The 22,652-nt window shown below is 41.1% G+C and overlaps 1 protein-coding gene across 1 annotated transcript in view; it reads left to right on the top strand.

Annotated features, from left to right (window-relative positions):
* Window positions 1–22,652, top strand: part of LOC145335738 (guanine nucleotide-binding protein G(i) subunit alpha-2) — a 238,938-nt gene that overhangs the window by 85,645 nt on the left and 130,641 nt on the right. The gene's annotated exons all lie outside the window — the stretch shown is intronic.

Here is a 22,652-nt window from a genome sequence, read left to right as displayed (position 1 = left end):
ATTGATGGCTGAGTTTTTCTCTTCCCCACAGTTAGAAACTTATACATGTGTCTGCTTTATTATAAACTTTCATAATTTTAGATCACTCCTTAGCCTTCGAGAGAACTGAAACCTAGCCTGTTCATCCTTTCTGTGTTACACGTTCTAGTACCTCTATATCCATTGGACAATATAGCAACCAGAGTTATGCACAGTTCTCCAAAGGTAATATAATTTAGCATAACTTCTCTAATTTTCAAATCTGTCATCCTGTAAATAAATCCGTGTTTCGTTTGTTTTTTAATGGCCTTAGTAGCCTCTGCTCCATTTAGTAATTTGCGTATATGTACCCCAGATCCTTTTGTTCCTCAAATCATATGTGGTCTCTTTATTTTTCTTTTCAAGTGTAGCACATCACACATGCCTATGTTGAAATTTATTTTTCAATCATATGTCCACTCTGCAAGGCTATTGATGTTGTTCTTGTAATTTATTGCAATTCTCCTCACCCTGTTTGTAATTTAGAAACCATATTTTGGATTCCAAAGCCTAAATAATTTATGTAAGTGTTAACAATTTACATTAAAATGAGCCCACTGTGCCTGTGCGGGATCTGCAAATGTGACATGAATATGAGCTATGTTAGCTCTGGGTAATGGATTCTAATTCCTACTTTGTTAGCCTAATATCAGTACTACCATTGGTGAAAATAGCGAAGTTCCCTTTACTTGTTATCACGATGCATCTTAACATCAACTTTCAGTTACTTGTAAATAACCCAGTACAATCAAAATTATAGTATTAATGCCAAACTAATGGGCTCTTTTGTGTTGTGTACCCATGTTTCTTCAGAACTGCGGAAAGGAATTTTCATTCCTGACTCCTGAATACAAGCCCAGGTCTCAAGAGTGGGAAAACAACAATTAAGCAGACTGCATCACTGTATCCCCAATGGGACATAGTTCTAACTAATTATACAAGCCTTCCATTTTAGTATCTGCATAAGAAATGAGCTTATTCAGATGTTCCATTATTTGGTTTTTTAGAAACTAGTTAATTTTGCTGAATACAATTGATGTTCTCAATAATGGTGTACTACTTTGAGGCAGAGGATACTGCACCAACTGTGATAGTGATTAATTGGTTTATTTTCTCTAGTGCAGAAGACCTAGAATTTATAATTCCATAGAGGTGAGCAAAGCAGACTCAAAAGTAATTGGAGGGGGTTGGAACTCTAGATTTGATTTGATTCGTTATTTGTCATGTATTAGTATACAGTGAAAGGTATTGTTTCTTGCGCGCTATACAGACAAAACATACCGTTCATAGATAAGGAGAGAAGAATGTAGTGTTAAGTCATAGCTGGGGTGTAAAGAAAGATCAAATTAATGCAAGATAGCTCCATTTAAAAGTCTGATGGCAGCAGGAAAGAAGCTGTTCTGGAGTTGGTTGGTATGTGGCTTCAGTCTTTTATATCTGATCTGATGGGAAGAGGCTCAAGCAGGGAACACCGATGAACCCACTCCAAAGGCTGGAAACCGGAAGGAATAGAATATTGCACCTGGAGCCCAGGACGAATAATTGAGATGGAAATGAAATGGCGATACTTTGTTAAAGCCACAGAGGCTGCCTACAAAATGATTGTGGGTTCATGGTCCTAGAATTCATGGAATCCGTACAGTGCTGAAGGATGCCATTTGGCCCATCAAGTCTGCACCGCTGACAATCCCAACCCAGGCCCTATCCCCACAACCCCACACGTTAACCCCACTAACCTCTCTAACCTACACATTCCGGGACACCTAAGGGGCATGACTGATCAAGCTAACCCGCATATCTTTGGACTGTGGGAGGAAACTGGAGCAACCAGAGGAAACCCACACAGGCACGGGAAGAATGTACAAACTCCACACAGACAGTGACCCAAGCCAGGAATCGAACCCAGATCCCTGGCACTGTGAGGCAGCAGTGTTAACCACTGTGCCACCCATAATCGTTCAATGGCGCAGCCGCATTTAGATTAATTTAGGAGAGTCTGCAGAAGGATCTAGATAGGCTGGGCGAATGGGCCAGGAAATGGCAAATGGAATTTAATGTTGGCAAGTGTGAGGTGGTCCACTTTGGTAGGAAGAATGGTAGGAAGGACTATTACTTACGTGACGAAAAACTGCAGCAGGCGACGGTGCAGAGGGACCTCGGGGTCCTTGTGCATGAGTCGCAAAAACCCAGCTTGTAGGTGCAGCAGGTGGTCAGGAAGGCGAATGGGATGCTGGCCTTCATAGCGAGGGGGATTGAATATAAAAGTAGGGAGGTCTTGCTGCAGCTGTATAGGGCATTGGTGAGGCCGCAGCTGGAGTACTGTGTGCAGTTTTGGGCGCCGCACCTGCGCAAGGATATTTTGGCCCTGGAGGGAGTGCAGAGGAGGTTTACTAGGCTGATACCGGAGTTGAGGGGATTGAGCTATGAGGAGAGGCTGAATAAACTAGGCTTGTACTCGTTAGAGTTTAGAAGAATGAGGGGAGATCTCATTGAGACGTATAAGATGATGAATGGGATGGATAGGATAGAGGTGGAGAGACTCTTCCCGCTCAAAAAAGACAGTAGGACTAGGGGGCACAGCCTCAAGATAAAGGGGGGGCGGTTTAGAACGGAGTTGAGGAGGAACTTCTTCACTCAAAGGGTGGTGAATCTCTGGAATTCTCTGCCCGTTGAAGTGGTGGAGGCTGCCTCGCTAAATATTTTTAAGAAGCGGGTTGATGGGTTCTTGATAAGAGAGGGGATTAAGGGTTATGGGGAGAGGGCGGGAATGTGGAACTGGGCCACAACAGATCAGCCATGATCTTATTGAATGGCGGGGCAGGCTCGAAGGGCTAGATGGCCTACTCCTGCTCCTATTTCTTATGTTCTTATGTTCTTATTCCCCTATTGACAAAAGTTTTAGGATCACTTCTGTTGATATCCCAAATTTCTTGGGGTGTGTGCGCAGAGGGATAGATGCTTCTGGATTATTGAAAGTTGTGCAATTTATTTTTAAATGTGTAGCCTGAGAAGAGGTTTTGCGAAGCTTTATTTTAAATGGGCTTGGAGTTTCTATGTGCTATCCTTGACCAAGACCTGTTCCAAAACAGGTAAAAGTCAAGTATTGTTTTGTAAACCCCTCATAATCTGCATGATTGCATCCCTGAGCTTGGTAACTTACCATGAAGGCTGTAATAGTGATAACAGCGCCATAGCCAAAACTGTGAAGATAAATATGAAATCTAGGACCATGAACCCATAATCATTTTGTAAGCAGCCTCTGTGGCTTTAACAAAGTATCTCCATTCCATTTCAATTTCAGTTATTTGTCCTGGGCTCCAGGTGCAATATTCCATTCCTTCCAGTTTGCAGACTACACATTTCAAAATAAATTGCACAACTGTCAATAATCCAGAAGCATCTATCCCTCTGCACACTCACCCCAAGTAATTTGGGATATCAACAGAAGAGATCCTAAAGTTTTGTCAATAGGGGAATATTTGACACTCAGATTAATCTAAATGAGGCTGTACCAGGATGGCAGGGTGACACAGTGGTGAGCGCTGCTGCCTCACAGCACCAGGGACCTGGGTTCGATTCCTAGCTTGGGTCACTGTCTGTGTGGAGTTTGCGCATTCTCCCCATGTTGGTGTAGCCATAGCCAAAACTGTGAAGAATAGGAGCAATAAAAACATTTGTTCCATTGAGATGACTGTAACTTCGTTATCATCTGCTTGCCCACTTTGAATGCAGGACGTGATGGGGAGTTGAACAAAGGCTTTGGGGCCAAGCAAAATATCAACTTACCTCAAACTTGGCAAAGCAATTATACAACTGATGGGCTTAGTCAGGCACATTGTTCTCAGTCCTGGCAGCAGAAGAATTCTTTACTTTCAGATATTTGGTGCTGCTTCTCTTGGGCAATGATAATAGATGATTTTCATTTGAGACCAGATGTATCAGGCTCTGAGAAGCTGCAAATGAGATTGTGTTGGATTTACTGAATGGGTGGACAATTTTTTCTCAAACTGGCTGAACAGAAAGTTTGTGCCACTGAAATTATTATGCTTATCAGTGTAGTATTTGTTGCTTGTTAGGTGAATGTTTGGCACAATTATAGTTGAAGCACATCCAAGTACATCTGAAATGTTCTTCAAAAGGAGAGAGAACTGGATGCAGTGTAATATAAAAGCAAATTACCATGGGTGCTGGAATCTGAAACAAGAACAGAAAATGCTGTAAGAACTCCACAGGTCTGACAGCACCTGTGGAGAGAGAACAGAGCTACTGTTGAGTCAAGATGACTCTGTCAGAGTAGTGTATTTTTTGAAAGGAATGATAAGTTTTAAAATCCTGTGGGCAAGGGATGTCAGCGTCCCACACCCCAACCCCAAGGTATATTGTAAAGCCAGAGTGGACCCCAAGAATTTTCCATTTTGTGAGGAAAATATACTTCCTTCCAGGAATTATTCCACTGATTTTAAAGTAGGGGTTTTTATAGTGTAGCAAACTTTATTTAATAGCACAGTTTTAACATAATTAACAAATGAAGCAACTTTAACTATTTACAGTTGAACACTATTTAAAAATGAAAAGAAAGCAACTTCAATTTCTAATTTATCACTGTTTTAGTTCCAAATAAGCAACATTTGTCTTACAGACTTGAAAGCTAATTTAAATATAGTTAGTAATTATAAATATACTTGCTATGATGAGTATAGATAATCATGAAGCTTTGAGAGAAAATTGGTACAGAAGCCTACAAAATCTTTCCAATTTCAACCAGGCTTCAGCTACGAACTAAACTATTTTTTGCAAAAACCTTTTCACTTTGCACATAAGCTACATTAGAACATAGAACGTTATAGCACAGTACAGGCCTTTTGGCCCTCGATGTTGCGCCGACCAGTGGAACCAATCTAATGACCCTCTGACCTAAACTATTCCAATGTTATCCATATGCCTATCCACTGACCGTTTGAATGCCCTTAAAGTTGGCGAGTCCACAACTGCTGCAGGCAGGGCATTCCACGCCCTTACTACCCTCTGAGTAAAGAACCTACCTTTGACATCTGTCCTATAATAATCACCCCTCAATTTAAAGCTATGTCCCCTCGTGTTAGCCATCACCATCCAAGGAAAAAGGCTCTCGCTGTCCACCCTGTCTGACCCTCTGATCATCTTGTATGCCTCATATTGTCACACGATTCTGTCAATTGCTCTAACCCACAATCCCAGGTGAACTTAAGTAAATAAAGTCCATTAATTCTACGTAACAACCACTTGCAAGACGTAAATGAGTAATTATCCTATAATATATACATATGTATGTATATACATTCCATATCAATTGCACCACAGGGAGCAGAAAATAAATGCATGTCAATCTATTCTTTTCACACACAGGGTGGTGAGTGTCTGGAACAAGCTGTCAGAGGTAGTAGTAGAGGCGGGTATAATTTTGTCTTTTAAAAAGCATTTAGATAATTACATGGGTAAGATGGCTATAGAGGGATATGGGCCAAATGTGGGCAATTGGGACTAGCTTAGTGGTTTAAGAAAAAGGGGCAGCGTAGACAAGTTGGGCTGAAAGGCTTATTTGCATGCTATGAACCTCTATGACTCTGTGAAATGCCTCTTCAAATATAATTTTAATCCAAAAATAAACAAAATAGGACCATGGGAGGCAGTGGCACAAAGGAATTATCACTGGACAAGCAATCCAGAGACCCAGAGTAATATCTGGGGACCCAGGTTCAAATCCCACCATGGCAGATGGTGAAATTTGAATTCAGTAAAAATCTGGAATTATGCTCCAATGACCATGAAACCATAGTTGATTATCATAAAAACCCATCTGGTTTGCTAATGTCCTTTAGGGAAGGAAATCTGCCATCCTTACCCAGTCTGGCCCACATGCGACTCCAGAGCCACAGCAATGTGTTTGATTCTCAAATGCCTTCTAAAATAGAAGATATTTATGGATGGGCAGTAAATGCTGACCCAGTCAGTGATGCCCATAAAAATGAATAGATTAAAAACAAAATCATTCTGCGAATTTTGATGTGTTTGTGAAATATACAGTGAGTGACTGTATAATGTTGGATAAGTTAAGGTGTTATGGTGTAATGAATGTTTTTCAAACCTCTCAAATACGGGCATCCATATACCTTTCAGAATTGCAGCTTGCGCTGAATTAAAATTGGTACCATGTACACGACGTCTCTGCTCCATTTATACTGTAAAGTGAAGATTGTTGCTCTGGTGTTCCCTGGCTGACCAGAATTGCTGATGTGGAACAGAGATTTGGAAGATAATTTGCATGTTTTGCTGACAGTGGCAAACTTTGTCTAAAGTGAATCTCCTCGGAGGAGCGGAACTGCAGAGTCTGCAGTCTTGTGGCCATGGACTTAATTTCTGTACTCCTGCTTGAGTCTAAAGATTTGCTTTGTTCGATTGCATGCTGTCTGTCTCCCCCACTCTCCCTACACCTAACCACCTCTCCATCATCAAGCTAACAGGATTTCATATACCTGTAATAATAGAGCAGCCTAAAGAGAACACAACAACAATTTATTCTCTCCATGTCCCTTCCCTGAAATGCTTATTCAGTGTTGAGGAATTAACAGTTTCTGTACCTAATGTCTAGATTGCAAAGCCAGAACATAGGGACAGGAGTAGGACCATTTGGCCCCTTGAGGATCTTCCACCAGTGCTTCAGTCAAATTATACCTTCCTAGCTTTGGCCAATGTTTCTTGATACCAGTGGCCTGTGGTAACACATCCTCAGTTTTATAGGTAAGCACCTGATCTCCACTTGGTGTTTCTATGATAGCATTCACAAATCTGTACCTATATTCTGCTTACGAACAATAAAGTTCTGAGGTTTGGTACCACTATGCCACCATATTTCTGTTTTAGTCATGTAAAGTTTATTTCTACTTTAGGCTCACAAGTATTCTGTTAGAACAGTTGCAACAAAATGTCCAAAGTGAGGCAGTGTGGCTGCTTCCTATTTGATATTGTTGTATTGCCTTCTTGCCTGACACGTTCTTGTGTTGCCATTGACCACTTCTGACAACAAGGTAGAGCTTGCTTTTTGGGCATCTCCCATTGACTGGAACTGGAGCCTTTATTCATTGTTCTGTTCAATTGAGTTGGTTCAGCATGCTTGTGTTGAAATCTGAGCAGCTTATTGGATTAGCTTACTTTTGAGTTTAAAAAAATGAAGAGTTTGCCAGATAACCAAGTCTCCAGTTTCTGTTTCTGGGCTTGTTTAGTTTAGTTTATTTTTGGTCACAAGTAGGCTTACGTTAACCCTGAAATGAAGTTACTGTGAAATACCCTTAATCGCCACACTCTGGCGCCTGTTCCGGCCAATGCACCTAACCAGCACATCTTTCAGACTGTGGAAGGAGACTGGAGCACCCAGAGAAGACCCACATAGACATGGTGAGAACATACGAACTCCGCACAGACAGTGACCCAAGCCGGCAATCGAACCCAGGTCCCTGGTGCAGTGAGACAGCAGTACTAATCATTGTACCACCGTGCCGCCCACAATTTAGAGAGCAAAGGTGTTGTTTATTTTCAAAACGAAAGAATACAGAGGTTAGTTTGATGTGTGTATCTCCCAAAAACTCAATAAAAAACATGACTAATTTAAAAGCACCTCATGATGATCATGTCCGTAGTATCCTGGGAGCGAGGCAATGCCAAATGATAAGTCATAGAACGGGGTCAGTAGAGAACTGGCATCAGATTGCCTTCTTTGCACTCTTGGCTGAGAAAACATGGGGATACCATTTCCTTCCTGAGTACTTGGCCTGCTCACTAGGGATCGGGATTTGGCAGATACTGAGAGTAATTCCGAAAATGAGCCGGCAAGCCAGCAAAAGGTGCTGCGAGGTCCAAATGTTGGCCGAGTACCTGCACTTTTCTCTCTAACGCATTTATGATTTGTCAATCGGTAAGTGGGCAGTCAAAGGTGAATTTGTTGAAAGAGCTTTGAGTGGAAATTGATCTTTCTCCTGTTCCTGCTTGCTAGTGGAGATCATTGTTGGTATTGACCAGATTATCTTCCAGGTCAGGTTTTACCGTGCAATTTGGATATGGAAAGAAGCTCTTCTATTGATCCAACAATATGACTTCATTTTATTCCTATCACCATATCAAAAAGAGTGAAATGACTATTAGTGCTGGATAGGTTACGCAACTGTGAAATTCAGCATGTTTGTGGAGAATGTGTTGCGATTACAATCTGAGAATTTGGAATTTGAGGGCATAGCACCTCAGCAGCTGTCAGTAATAAAGTGATTAAAATCAGGGATGCTTAAGAGGTCAGAGTTAGAGGTTGTAAGGCTGCAGAACGTTGCAGGGATGAGAAAGGTGAGACCATGGAGAAATATGAACATAAGGATCAAAAACTTTAAATTGGGCTCTTACTCACCTGTAGGTCAACAGAGGCAGGTAAGAAGTGAATAGAATTTGGGTGCATAGTAGTGTATGGACAGTAGAAGCTTTGATTTTAAATTTATGGAAAGGTGGAAGATGGGACAGCCAGCCACAAGTGTGTTGGAATAATCAAACCTAGAGGTAACATGGATTCCAGGATTTCAGCAACAGAACGCTGAGATAAGACCGGAGTTGGATTACAGGTAAAAAGCAAGAATCTGGCATTTAGCACAACTGTTCTTTATCCAGCAGAGAAAACATGGCTAAGTGGCTTTCTAAAGTTATGTATGATTCTGTGACACAGATGTGGAAGCAGGTGACAGTTCGGTTATGTGGTCAAAAACAATAAACTTGCAAGTGGTCTGGTTTAGTCTGAGACCGTTCCAGGGAGCAGGATGATGTTAGTGGCTAGGAAAGGGGTTTGTGAAGAGGACCAACGACACAATGATTTTGATCTTCCCAGTGTTTTATTGTCTGATGACAGACAACTGGTAACTGTCAGTAGATTTCTGCTTATGCAGTACTGGATGGCAAACAGTCTGATAAGTTAGAGATGGTGGAGCTGTCAAGAGAGAGAGGAAGGGAGGTACAGCCCAAGTAAACTTGTGAAAACTAATGCAGTGTTTTTGAACAACGTTGCGGAGGAACAGCTTTTAGATGTGAAATAGGAAGGGTCCAACGTTATGCCATTTTGAGGAATCCAGAGGTAACTGGATGGAAAAGGGAGTCAGCAGAGTGCAATCTCACCCAGCTGAATGACGGAAGAGAACATTTGAGGAAGATGGTGCAGTCAGCTGTGTCAATGGCTGCAGACACATCGCAAATAGGAGGGATGTTTTACTATTGCCATAGTTAGCGGATGTAGTTTGTGACTTTATGAACCATTTTGGTTCTGTGACGAGGTGGAAACTTGACTGGCGGGATTCAAGCATGGAGCTCTAGGGAAGATGGGCACAGAGTTAGGAGGTGCCAGCATTGTCAGGGATATTCAAAATGGGGCAGCAGTCTGCATGGTCAGAAGGATTTGGCGCTTTGGGGGGGCGGGGTGGGGGGTGGGGGGGTGGAGGATGGTGACGACCGATTTGAAAGGTGAGAGAAATACCTGAGGGAAGAGAACTGTTGGCTCTTACTAACATGGAGCCAGGAAGGGAAGTTAGGTGGTCAGTGTTTTAGTGATGAATTTCAGTGGGGGAGCAGGAGATGGGTTTTACAGACACAAACTTGGGAAGAGCATTAGAGAGATAGGAGAGGCACTTGAGAAAGGTGTGCGCTCAAGGCTTGGGCGTGGGGAGAATTCGGAAATAGATGAGACAAGATTGTTTTCAATTGGAGCTGTATTCAAAGTAAGCTTCAATTTTTTTAAAGATAAAACTTGATACACATTTAATTGAATCGCTTGTCCTCTTGCGTTTGTGCATGAGCCCTGTTTGCTAGTTTGGAGTGTCCCAGAGCAATGGTCATACTGTCACTAAGTACAATCTTCAAACAATGCACATGAAGCAAGCTATTATTAAAAGCATCCAGCGTGCCTATTGAGCCAGTGATTAAATGTGCATGAGTTTTGCACACACTTAAAACTTTGCTTAGGAGAGTTATATTCGTGTGTGGGATCTAACACAAAGCTGAATTTGCTTTTCAGGATTCTTAAGGTAGTTTATGACCCAAACTAATTAATTCCATAATGATTTCACTGGCTGTGATGATTCAGAATGTGGTTCAGTTGTGAAAATGAAAGATATTTTCAGCTGAGCTGCAGCAGTTTGGAATGCAGTTTATCTGTAATTTGTATGAAGATGGTCAGGTTATTCTTTAAAAAGGTTTTGTAAGTTAAGGTAGTTGACTCAGGTAATATCTTAGCAGTTTGCTGAAGAGTTTCCAGTGCGAATGAGGAATGGTTGACGTGTTGTGCAGTAATTGTGTTTTCAATTTTTAGATTTTTTTTCTAGCCAGGATCCTGTTAGCATGTTTTGGGATGGAGAAAGGAAAATGTTAAGATCTTTGATTTATGTTGATATGTTTAATACGGTTTACAGCTTTGTTGTTTAAAAAAATGTGGACACTGCCAAAGGAGAGATTTGGGGATGGGCTGAATGTTGGAGGATTAATATGTCAATATTCTAGCTGGACATTAATATCATGCTACTGTGCAGAGGGACCTGGGGGTCCTTGTACATGAATCGCAAAAACTCAGTCTGCAGGTGATCAAGAAGGCAAATGGAGTGTTGGCCTTTATCGCGAGGGGGATGGAATATAAAAGCAGGGAGGTCTTGCTGCAATTGTACAAGGTACTGGTGAGGCCGCAACTAGAGTACTGTGTGCAATTTTGATCCCCTTATTTGCAAAAGGATATATTGGCCTTGGAGGGAGTACAGAGGAGGTTCACCAGGCTGATACCGGAGAAGAGGAGGTTGGCTTACGAGGAGAGATTGAGTAGATTGGGCCTGTACTCGTTGGAGTTTAGAAGGCTGAGGGGTGATCTTATAGAGACATATAAGGTAGAGGCAGAGAGATTCTTGCCACTTAGAACCTCGGGGTCCTTGTGCATGAGTCGCAAAAACCCAGCCTGCAGGTGCAGCAGGTGGTCAGGAAGGCGAATGGGATGCTGGCCTTCATAGCGAAGGGGATTGAATATAAAAGTAGGGAGGTCTTGCTGCAGCTGTATAGGACATTGGTGAGGCCGCAGCTGGAGTACTGTGTGCAGTTTTGGGTGCCACACCTGCGCAAGGATATTTTGGCCTTGGAGGGAGTGCAGAGGAGGCTTACTAGGCTGATACCGGAGTTGAGGGGGTTGAGCTATGAGGAGAGGCTGAATAAACTAGGCTTGTACTCGTTGGAGTTTAGAAGAATGAGGGGAGATCTCATTGAGACGTATAAGATGATGAATGGGATGGATAGGATAGAGGTGGAGAGACTCTTCCCGCTCAGAAAGGACAGTAGGACTAGGGGGCACAGCCTCAAGATAAAGGGGGGGTGTTTTAGAACGGAGTTGAGGAGGAACTTCTTCACTCAAAGGGTGGTGAATCTCTGGAATTCTCTACCCGTTGAAGTGGTGGAGGCTGCCTCGCTAAATATTTTCAAGAAGCGGGTTGATGGGTTTTTGATAAGAGAGGGGATTAAGGGTTATGGGGAGAGGGCCGGAAAGTGGAACTGAGCCACGACTGATCAGCCATGATCTTATTGAATGGCGGGGCAGGCTCGAAGGGCCAGATGGCCTACTCCTGCTCCTATTTCTTATGTTCTTATGAAACAAGAACTAGAGGACGCAGCCTCAAAATAAGGGGGAGTCAGTTTAGAACAGAATTGAGGAGGAACTTCTTCTCTCAGGGAGTAGTGAATCTCTGGAATTCTCTGCCCATTGAAGTGGTGGAGGCTACCTCGTTAAATATGTTTAAGTCACAGGTAGATAGATTTCTGATCAATAAGGGAATTAAGGATTATGGGGAGCAGGCGGGTAAGTGGAACTGAACCACTTTCAGATCAGCCATGATCTTACTGAATGGCGGGGCAGGCTTGAGGGGCTACTTGGCGTACTCCTGCTCCTTTTTCTTATGTTCTTATCATTGTCCACGTATGCTTGCTGATTCCCAGCCTTTTCCATTACTTGCTGAACAGGCAGTTGTCTCATTTGAAGAAAAGGGTTACCAATAAATTTCAAAGCTGTCTACATGACTCGTGCAAAATAACCATCCAAGATGCATGGCATGTATACATTGTACATGTACTCATACATTTATTTCTCCATCGGGTTGGAGGGCAGAGGAATAATTAAATCAAGGCAAAAGAAGGTGGAAAGAGGATGAAGCATAAAGGCCAGCTGAGGGATCAATGAAAAGCATTGGAGGAAATGGGATAGTGAGGAAGAGGTAGGAAAGACTCAGCTGGGGTGATGCCAATCTGACTTTCAATTCTTTCTTTATGAATGAAGAAATCCTGATGTTTTTTTTTTCACTCAACAACTGACATATAGCACCTTTTAATGCAATCCTTAGGCTTCTTGCAGGAACTTCGAACATTGAAGAGATTCTCAGATTTTAATCTTGACAAGGCCACGTTTTTGAGAAGCCAGAACGGTATCTGCTTGTACTGGCAAGGCATTTTTCATCTGCGATAAGGTGCCTGTTCTCCCATTTTTGTGCTGATAAAGTTGTAACGTTGAAGTGCCTGCCAACCTCCATATGATAGGTTTGGAAGTACCAGAAGCTTGGCTAAGCTTTTAGCAAGTCTATTAAATATGTAATGCATGTTATGTAAGGATATGATGTGGAATTACAGTTCAAGCTGCTTTTATGTTTCACAGAATCCTACAATACAGATGGAGGCCATTCGACCCATTGAGTCTACACCAACCACAATCCCACTCAGGCCCTATTCCCATAAACCCCTCATACTTACCTTGCTAATCCCCCTGACACTAGGGTCAATTTAGCATGGCCAATGAACTAACCACATCTTTGGACTGTGGGAGGAAACCGGAGCAAACCCACCAGACACTGGAAGAACATGCAGACATCACATAGATAGTGACCCAAGCCAGAAATCAAACTCTGGTCCCTGGCGCTGTGAGGCGACACTGCTAACCACTGTGCTGGAGGTGAAAGTATCTTTTAAAGCTTAAAGTAAATTGAGGAGTAAAACTCTGAAGGCTGATATGGGCATTGACAAGGATTGCTTGACCTGCTGTGCTGTGGACCTCTGAAATCTGAAAACTAACTCTACGTGTTTCCAGACTTTTGAACTGGCTGTTTGTCAGTTACTCTGGGGTGTAAGGGCATATGACAGTCTCAGATCATTATCAGCTGTCTTTGAGAACTCTGTTCAACAGGTGAAATGCATGTTAACAAAACTGTAAATCCATGGGAATTAATATACTTTGCGATATCAGTTGATGAATACAGAGGGTTGAATGACCTCATGGGATCTCCTTGCATATTGCTGAAATCGAGGTACCGTGTTGGAGGAATATTTCATTTGAGACACCATTTGGATCAGAGGCCCTCCAATGTCCTGAGGTACCTCAAGGCCATCTGGGACAAGGAAGATCAGATTTTGCTGAAGGCTGGTAAATCTGCTCAGAATTTAAGGACATGTCAAACTCAAAATAAACTTTTAAATACTGAATAAAGTAGTAAACCAATTGCTTACACATTCTTTTAAAAATGAACCTTTTTAACCCACTTATAAAGCAGTTTGTTAGACTCAGCTATTGATTCCTGTATTTAGTTAGTAGCCCATACAGGTGGTCTGAAAACTATCATGTCAAAGTAATCTTTTAATTCCCATGGCTTTGCAGTGTTGTTAATGGACATCTCAGCGGCTGAATGGAATTTCCATACTGGCAGCTGATTGTGATCTGAGCTCATTTGGTTAAATAATCCCCATGCAACACACTCTCTCATCCATTTAGTAGCTGCGGTCAGTGCAGAAAATGCGAAATACATTAACAAGCTGCTAATCGATGGAGATTAGAAAATTATCACGATAGATTTAAAACACCAGGAATTGGTTCCAGTTTACTTAAAATGAGGACAATTGTGAAGCAAAAAACAAAATGGGCTTGTTTGCCTGCCAATGAGAACTATATTAATCAAATTAATTACATTATCTACAATACAACATTATGCCATTCAGCCCAACTTACCCAAGATTGTGCCAGAGCGAGACGATTTCTTGCAAGTGTACCCAGCATACCGTCTAATTCGATCTTTTACACTTGTTCTGTGCTTCTAAAATGTCATTCTAACTCTTTTAAACTCTAACAATGTTTTAATTACACCCTAGCAATGACTGTAATGCATTCTGCACTCTCGTTTTCCTCTATGAATGATATGCTTTGTTGGCGCACAAGAAACAATGCTTTTCGCTGTATACTAATACATGTAACAATAATAAATCAAATCAACTGGTCAACTCCACCATTTACTCTGTATGAGCCTCCTCCTAGCCCTCTACATCTGATCCTATTAGCAAATCCTTCTATTACTTTACCCCTCACGTATTTAATTAGCTTCCCCTTAAACTGACCTAACCTATTCATCGCAAGTACTCTTTGTGGCAGCACATTCCACATTCAAACAACTCTTGTCCAAAGAAGCTTTTCCTAAGTTCTCCATTAGTGACTACCTTGCGCTTATGACCTTGAGCTTTGGACTCCCCTACTAACAGGAAATGGGTTAGCTTGAAGTGTCGTTGATCGATATTGTAGTAATGGGGGAGGGAGGAAGAGAAACAAACATAGTGTGCCTCCCTTTAATGGAAAAGCATGTAGAGGTAAATTATGCTTTGAGATCACATGACATTCCGTGAAACCATTTCATTCATTTATAATGTTTTCAAAGTTCCCTGGAGTATATTGCAGTCTTGTTAAATGCTACCAGTCATCGGTTCTGGCTGCACAAGATCTTTTAAAAATAAATCAGCCACTACTAATTTTATTTTAGTTAAGATAGAAAATGTTTTTGTAAGTCGGATTGGAATAACTTAACCCTTTTTGTCTCTTCGCTGTACTGTAGTTTAATTTTACATTGCCAGCAAATGCAGTTCTGACCCTCCACTGTTTGCTGATTTATAAGTGCCTGTACTTTATGACATGGGAACATACGGTTGCATGCAGCTAATTTTTCTTGATCTTCTGGGAGTCACCGCCATCTTTCAGCTCTGCTCCTTGATTTAATTTTGGCAGTTTCATAAATTGCTACGTGTACTTTTTACACCCAGTGCCGCTGCCCCTATTGTTAGTCCTGGGATCTGGCCAGCTGGCTTAACAATGATAATATTACTACTACTGAACACAGGCAGTCATTGTCATTACAACGTATCTTGAGTTCTGTCAGGATTCAGTTTGCTGAGGATCTTTTGACTCTGCCTGTTTTAAAAAATTAGAAGTATAGAATGATAAGCACAGGAGGCTACCTTTTTGCCCATTTTATTTGTGCTGGCTCTTTGAAGAGATCCAGTTACTTACACTCCCATGCCCTTCCCCATAGCCCTGCAAGTTTATCCTGTTCAAATTGTTATCCAGTTCCTTCTTTGAAAGTGATTATTGTTCCTGCTTCACATTTTCTGCAGTGCATTCCAGATGACGCACTGTCTTTTAAAGAAGAAATTCACCTCACCACTGGTTCTTTTGAAAAATTACCCTAAGCCTGCAATTTCTAGTTACTGACCGTTCTGCTACTGGAAACAGTTTTTCCTATTTTGAAATCCATTTTTCTTTGTCTCTGTATGCTAAATTAGCAGTCTGTGGAGATTATAACATTTAAAGTACAGGAATTTCCACTGTGTATACATTTGCTCCTGCCTTGTAACAAGCTTGAAAGTCTCTTGGAGTGTTTTGATAGGTCACCAGATCAGTTCAAGTTGCAATGGGCAGTCATTTTTTAAGTTAGTTAGCCAGCAAGTGTTGCAGATGGGGGAGCGCAACTTGATGAGTTTAAAGAAAGGAGCAGAAAAATGGGCTCCTAGCTCCAAATTAGAGAGAGAATTGTGTGGGAACCCTGAAGATCCAGGAGGTTATTGAAGGTTGGTGACTCGATGCTGTTAGCTTTTGAGGTGAAGTACCCTGTTGGAGCAGTGGTGTTCTGCTTGGAAAGACCAAAGAGCTGAAATTGTGTTTGTGAGTTGATGTTTGAGTGTACTTGGGAATCCAGAAGAATGATCATGTGGAAGTTGAGATTGAAACCTTTTGAATTGGAATGATCTTTGGAAAGAGTCCCAAGGCAAGGTTGAATGGATACTCCTGAGAGGCACAGTTTGAGAGATTGACTCGTAGTAGGACAGCCAACATCTAGCTAGAGTTGCTGAGAAGCCCATGGAACCTGTTTTGGTCGCATCTGTCATTTATTGTGTAGTGTGGTGTATCTGACCAGTTTGTTTGTTAATTCACACATGCTTCATACTTGCAATATAAATCTTATGTGCTAACGTTTAAGGTAAGTTATTTTCTTTTATCTTTTTGAACTGTGTGGAATTTTATGACTTTATTCACTGAGTAAGCATGTTGAATCTCAATCCATGTCTGCTTTACGCACACAAAAAATTGGCCCAGAACTGGGTGTCACCAACAATCTGGGGTTTGACCATTGATTACAATTTGATTTATTTTTGCCACATGTATTAGTATACAATAAGAAGTATTGTTTCTTGTGCTTATACAGACAAAGCATACCATACATAGAGAAGGTAAGGAGAGAGTGCAGATTGTAGTACTACAGTCACAGCTAGGGTGCAGAGAAAGATCAGTTTAATACAAAGTAGGTCCATTCAAAAGTCTGATGGCAGCAGGGAAGAAGCAGTTCAACGTGTCCTCAGACTTTAGTATCTTTTTCCCAACGGATGAAGGTAGAAGAGACTATGGCTGGATGCAAGGGCTCCTTGATAATGCTGGCTGCTTTTCCAAGGCAATGGGAAGTGTAGACAGTCACGGGATGGGAGGCTGATTTTGAGTGATTTGAATGGGTTATGTTCACAACCCTTTGTAACACTCATTTGTCAAAACCCTTCAAAATCTTAAATCTTCCCATAAACTTTCTTTATTCTCAGGCAAAGCAGACATCACTTCTCTTGTTCCTCCAAAAAACTAGTCATGCATCCCTCTGGGCCCTCTCTAAGCCTTGACCTCCTTCCTAAATTGCGGTGGCTCTAAGTGGACACAATACTCCATCTGAATCCCAATACTAAATGGGTTTCCTGTGTCTGTGATATGACATTCTTTTAAATATAAAATAATTGAATTATATTCAAGAAATTACTTGCACCTTTTGCAAAGCATGTCTAGCACTTTGTATAGAATCAAGAGAGGGGCTACAAATGCTTGATTTTACATTTTGGTTGTGTGTGTTTGTGGGGGGGGGGGTGGAAGGAGAAGAAGCAGCGGTGGGATAGTGGTGACCAGAAGAACTTTGCTACAAAACTTGGAGACCACGAATATTACGTTAAAAGGAAAAATGCTTGGAAAGGACACCAGGGATGGTCAAGCAGTAGGATTAGGCCAAATGGCTTGACGAGTTGAAAGGGATTCAAAGGTATAATATATGATTCATTGAAAGATTGAATGTTCAGAGGTTTCACTTTTTTAATTCAATCATGGGCGTCACTGGCTGGACAGGATTTGTTGCCCTTGGAGGGCAGTTGAGAATCAACCACATTGCTGTGGCTCTGGAATCATGTTAAGGCCAGACCGGGTAAAGACAGTAGATTTCCTTCTCTAAAGGACGTGAGTGAACCAAATGGGTTTTTCCAACAATGCTTTCATGTTTATCAGTAGATTCTTGATTCCAGACATTTTGTATTGAATTCAAATTCCACCATTTGCCATGGTGAGATTCGAACCTGTGTTCCCTGAACGTTAGCTGAATTTCTGAATTCATAGTCTAGCAATGATGCCACTAGGCCATCGCCTCACCTAATTCAATGCACGCTCCAATTAAAAGGGGTTTTTTGGTAGATGCAAGTATTGAGAATGTGATTTGCCTGGTTTGGATAATTCCAGAATTCTGCCTATTTTTGGGGGTATAATTTACACACTTGGGGTTCCGGACTACATAGCTTGATTTTGGATATTCAAATAATCTGACCTTGATTGAGTTTTCTTTGGGCTACTTTGTAACATTTTTTTCTCTCAATAAACAGAAAATGTTGGAACTTGGAAACACTCTTTTTGGTCATGTTTAATCTGTAAGAGAACAGATGAGCTATTTCAGATGCAGACCCTTATTCAAATTGTCCATTTTTTTAAGTTTGAGTAACTGATCCGATCACCTTGCTAAAACTTCAGAGGAGCAAATATTCCCCATTACAGTGCTAGTCTGCTGCAATTTTGGTCACATCATGGTGCCTAACTCTCTCAATTTGATTTTAAACTGATGCACTTTTTTTGTATTTTCAATTGAATTGTTAAAATACTGAGCAGAACGGTTGCTTTAGGAAACCGTGATTCCAGCGATGTGCAGGTTAGGTTGATTGGGCATGCTAAATTGCCCCATAGTGTCCTGGGATGTGTAGGTTAGAGGGATTAACGGGATAATATGTGGGGTCATAGGAATTGGGCCTGAATAGGATACTCTGTTGGAGAGTCAGGTGCAGACTTGGTCTGAATAGTTTCCTTCTGCACTGTAGGGATTCCATGATAATTTTTTTTATGTATAACAGGTTTTATTCAGTGCTTTAAAATGTCTGCTCCATGCTTCTATCTTAAGCTTCCAGTTCTTTCTACAGTTTATTTGCTTTCCTCTGGTTAACCTTTTGGGTTTGGACTCGATCAAGCACAGAACAGAGCACAAATATTAAACAGACTTGCACAATCAATCGCAGAGCAACTGAACATTTAAGAACATAACATAAGAAATAGGAGCAGGAGTAGGCCATCTAGCCCTTCGAGCCTGCCCCGCCATTCAATAAGATCATGGCTGATCTGTCGTGGCTCAGTTCCACATTCCCGCCCTCTCCCTATAACCCTTAATCCCCTCTCTTATCAAAAACCCATCAACCCGCGTCTTAAAAATATTTAGCGAGGCAGCCTCCACCACTTCAACGGGCAGAGAATTCCAGAGATTCACCACCCTTTGAGTGAAGAAGTTCCTCCTCAACTCCGTTCTAAACCGCCCCCCCTTTATCTTGAGGCTGTGCCCCCTAGTCCTACTATCCTTTCTGAGCGGGAAGAGTCTCTCCACCTCTATCCTATCCATCCCATTCATCATCTTATACGTCTCAATGAGATCTCCCCTCATTCTTCTAAACTCTAACAAGTACAAGCCTAATTTATTCAGCCTCTCCTCATAGCTCAACCCCCTCAACTCCGGCAACAGCCTAGTAAACCTCCTCTGCACTCCCTCCAAGGCCCAAATATCCTTGCGTAAGTACGGCGACCAAAACTGCACACAGTACTCCAGCTGCGGCCTCACCAATGCCCTATACAGCTGCAGCAAGACCTCCCTACTTTTATATTCAATCCCCCTTGCTATGAAGGCATATTTCATATTTTCATATTTCATATTCCCCGTCCCCTTTACAAAGCTGAAAGGCATATTTTAAATTATATTATCCCGCGCAACAAACATGTACGTTGAATCGTTACTTCGAGTTCAGCTGACCCATTGTCCCTAAATACAAAATTTCTTTGAGATCAAAGGTCTCAGATGATTGCATTGAGATCTACAAATTTAAGGTTGTGGTTCTGTGAGATCACCTTTTATAAGGCAAATAATCACCACATGCTGTCCCTCAAGACAATGACCTTCACATCAGTGACGTCTGGCTATGCTCACTCAAGAGACACAAATCAGCAGCATGAATGTTAGCATGTACAGACCTAATACAAACACAATAGCCTGACCAATCGTAACACGTCAGTCTCTGCTATATATGACTACTAATTCCAGTCACTCCTTCAGGCAATGGAGTACTGCCCAAAATAACTTACTAACTCTTCTAAGGAACTTTTTGAAGTACGAATTGTTCCTTTTAGACCAAAGTTGTTATAATGTAATGACTGTAAAATCATCTTTCTCGTCATTACTACGCTCACCATAGAAATCCTCGACGGCTTTTGTTCTGCAATAATTCAAAAGTAACTTTAAAAAGAGAATTAAATACATTTGGAAAGGAAAATTATTTGGGGTTTAGTAGAAAGAGCAGGTTGTTGGGACTAATTGGATAGAACTTCCAAGAAAGGCTAGGTGTGATGGATTGGAAGCATTGCTTTGTGCTGTAAGATTCTGTGATAAACATTGCATAAGCTTTTCCAGATTGGTTATTTTAAACTGCTAATGTTATATTGCTGTGCAAGAGATTTGGTTCCTTGTGGGATGGGCATGACACCAAGGGAGTAAGAAAACAGAGTGCATATTGCAGCATGCAGGGATCAGCCAGACCTGCAGCAGCTATTGATTATGTTTTGAGTGGTGTATAATTGCATAATCTCTCGGATTGTGGTGCTGGAGATTTACACTTCAAAGCTTTGGTGTTTTCTGAAGTAGTTAACCATATTATTTCAGTGCCTTGTTGTTTTCCTCTGAGCTCATTATTGACATTCGTCTGCTGCTGTGTTAATTGCATTATAGCATTTTCACAAATATTAAGCCTTCTGGAAATGTATTTCAAGATACATTATGTGAGAAAAGATATCTCATAAACCATTTTACCAATAATCTGTCTACAACTTGAGTAAAAACTAAGCGCGGTTGTTTAGAAATCCAAAGAGAGAACTTCTATTCCATTGAATAAGTCCTTGCCTTCATTTTGAAATGACTACTTTTGAAATTAATTAGCCAATGATTGAGTTGATAATTGCATCAACATTCCAAATCATCTTCCAGTTCAGTCTCAGAATAACCCACTTTTATCAATACGGATTTTCTGATGCTCCCATCGCAACTTAGTGAGGTCAACATCTTGAAACTTCTCATAGAGAAGCCAAAAGGAAAGAGGAGATTGTTATCTCTAAATGGTGAACGTTATTCCCATGCACAGCACTCCCTGCCCTGTTTTCCATCTGATCCCTAGAGAAGAATGACATTTTTTTAAAATCAAAAGTAGCAGGTAATTATGATGAAGGGACTATCAGGAAGAATATGGGGGAAAAAAATGAATATTTGACATGACGTTGATAGTATTATAGTTTGCAATCAGATTGAAATGTTGATGAATATAAGTAGACCAGTAGAATGCAAGCCCAAGAGCAAGATAGTGACATTCTGTTAGCCATTGAAGGAGCTATGCGTGGAGCTTGAAGATCTGATAACAGCAGAAGTAACCCAGAAGAGGGCATCAGGGATAATTCCAGATTTTAGTTATTTTGTTTTATCCAGTCTTAAAACCAGGGCGACTTTTATTAGTGAGAGTAAAATTGTTATCCATGGTTTATTGTATGTGTTGGGTGGTTTGCTAGTGGGAATTTGGTAAACCTGGTGATTCATGTAATTTAGGCATAAAAAGTTAAATAGAGAATTTTCAATATGTATCATATGTTTACTAAAAGAGATGTCTCTTAGCATCAAGCGTTTGACAATTCCTGTCTTTTTTGGTTCTGGTGGTGATTCTGCTGGGCCAGAGATCAGTACAATTTTAGAAAAAAATTGCATTATATCTTTTTTAAAAAAGGGGGGAAACAGATGAGAATTGAGCCCAAGATGAATGTTAGATCATAGGGTGGCACAGTAGCACAGTGGATAGCACTGCTGCCTCACAGCACCAGGGACCTGCATTCAGTTCTGCCCTTGAGTGACTGTGTGGAGTTTACATATTCTCCCTGTGTCTGCATAGGTTTCCTTCGCGTGCTACCATAGCCCAAAGAAGTGTGGGTTAGGTGGAGTGACCATGCTAAATTGCCCCTTAGTGTCAGGGAAATTAGCAGGGGTAGTATGTGGTTACGGGGACAGAGCCTGGGTAGGATTGTTGTTGGTGCAGGCTTGATGGGCCAAATGCGTTGTAGGGATTCTATGATTTGAATTTCCAGTGTTGTTTACTGACATACGTTCAGGAATGGCAAGCTCCACTTATCCAAAAGATCAGATGTGAGGAATTTTAGTGGTTAAGGATCCAGAGCAGCAATTAATGTTTCTGCAGTTTGACTTGAGCTTACAAGCTATGCAAAGTGTAGCATCGCCCTGATGCTTGGTAAGTTCCTCACCCATCTGTTTCTTTCCCATGTTCCACATTGTACTGCATGACATTGAAGCAAAAAGCACAATAATATCAATAGCTGATTAGATTGCCATTTTAACAAAGATAAGGTGGCAAAGGTGAGATTATGCATCAGGTGCTCACCTGTATTTACAGAGCTGAACTGATTTCCAAAAATGACTTGTTATATTTCGGTGATTTTCAACTTTTCACCTCTGTACGCATTTTCCATCTCAGCATTGTCTTCATTGGAAAAATGTCTTGCCATTGATTTTTTTTTTCTTCTGATGTGTGAGATAATATTTGCAGCATGCAATGTGTTTTAGACACTATACCTTATGGTGCGATGTCTGGTTACATTGCTACTCATTTAAATGGAGGACAATGAACATTTTATATGCATTTTCAAAAATGAATTGCAATTAATTTGCGATGGCTACGTTCAGTGGCTAATACAAGTTCTGCGACCCTTTTGGGAAGGAAATGTTAATTTGTTGTTTAATTTCATCTAGTCTTTATTCCACTACTCCATTTAACTTCTCAGAAGCTAAAATTTTATTGAATTCCAGTAATGATTTTTTAAA

This window comes from Carcharhinus amblyrhynchos, chromosome 3, assembly GCF_965287045.1.
Source record: "Carcharhinus amblyrhynchos chromosome 3, sCarAmb.v2.hapA, whole genome shotgun sequence".
Taxonomy (NCBI): domain Eukaryota; kingdom Metazoa; phylum Chordata; class Chondrichthyes; order Carcharhiniformes; family Carcharhinidae; genus Carcharhinus; species Carcharhinus amblyrhynchos.
The sequence above is the reverse complement of the archived record's forward strand: the minus strand, read 5'-3'. Positions and strand labels throughout refer to the sequence as shown.